We start from the raw sequence: 1271 nt of genomic DNA on the forward strand, positions 1-1271 counted from the left end.
TTGTTTCTTCACCTACAAATATTAACACTAGATTTTCTGATGAAAAAAAGTTTGTTCTGTGTGATCTTGTTTGCAGAAGTAATTTTTTCTGTTTTCAATTAGAAAATAGTAAGTATCAGAAAGGCCAAATATTTCCTGTTTACAAAAGTTAATCAAGAAGAGAACTACATACTTCTACAGGGAACCGAGCCCTCTTAAAATTCCCTTCAGAAATCAATAAGGAAGTCAGTTGAAACCTACAAATAAAGGAGTACTGCCTAAGGTATGGTTCACAGAGAGCAGACTACCTATGTAATATTTGTAATCCGTAAACACAGAATTTGAAAATTCGTTTAGAAACGTTTACAACACGTTAGCATTGTTGCCTTATACATGTTCCTGATCAGTGGACTCTTCTTATCTAGCTGAAGGACAGTTTAAATGATGTTATATTGGTGAGTCACAAGAGGCTGGAGCTGCTTACTGGTAGTGCCTTACGGATCACATGCTAGTCCACTGAGAATTAATGGGAGAGAAGGATGAGGACTGGACCTTCGTAGCAGACAGTTTGAGAAGCTCTCACATAAACAAACTATCCAGTAATTCCACAATTTTTTGGTATCGGTAATTGTTCTATCAATCTTCAAGAGTTCATTTATAAGAAATCTAAAAAAAAGTAGAAACACCAAATATGTTGGCCTTACGCCACCTTGTATTTCCCATTGAAAATTGTAAAAGACATATTTCAGTTTTGCACCTTCCTTCTCAAACCTGTCTTTGGCTAAATCAGTGTTGATACTAACCGTTCATTCTAGAGAGAGCCCTGCCACCTAGTGGTTGAAGACGTCGGCTGTAACAGAGACAGCATGCTTCCACAAGGCCTGTTCTGATTGTGCAAAAAGACGCCTTTCTCAGACAGCCCTCTGTTGTGATCTTAGAGTCGGCCACACCCACACCTTAAATTTAAAACGTTTTATACAACTGAACGGACTTTGAAGAAAGGAATGAAGAACGGATTCTTTGCGGCTCTTTAAACAGCACCTTCAGGCCCTCAGAAAACTGGTTCAAGATAGGGTCTATATAGTTACCCTATGGTTACATTTCGAATTTTCACTTTCTTCATTATTTTATAGCGGGATTATGGAAGATATGCACCCCTCCTGAGAACCTAATGTCTTCATTTAGAAGAAAGGAAGGACTGAAATAGGCTGCTGGTAGAACACACTAGTTTGGGCTGGTACTCGAAGCCACAGCCATAGTCAAAAGATAAACTACAACTCCCAGTCTGCCCC

This window comes from Heterocephalus glaber, unplaced genomic scaffold, assembly GCF_053883595.1.
Source record: "Heterocephalus glaber isolate CG9 unplaced genomic scaffold, H.glaber_assembly_v1.0 deba00001497, whole genome shotgun sequence".
In the NCBI taxonomy this organism is placed as follows: Eukaryota; Metazoa; Chordata; class Mammalia; order Rodentia; family Bathyergidae; genus Heterocephalus; species Heterocephalus glaber.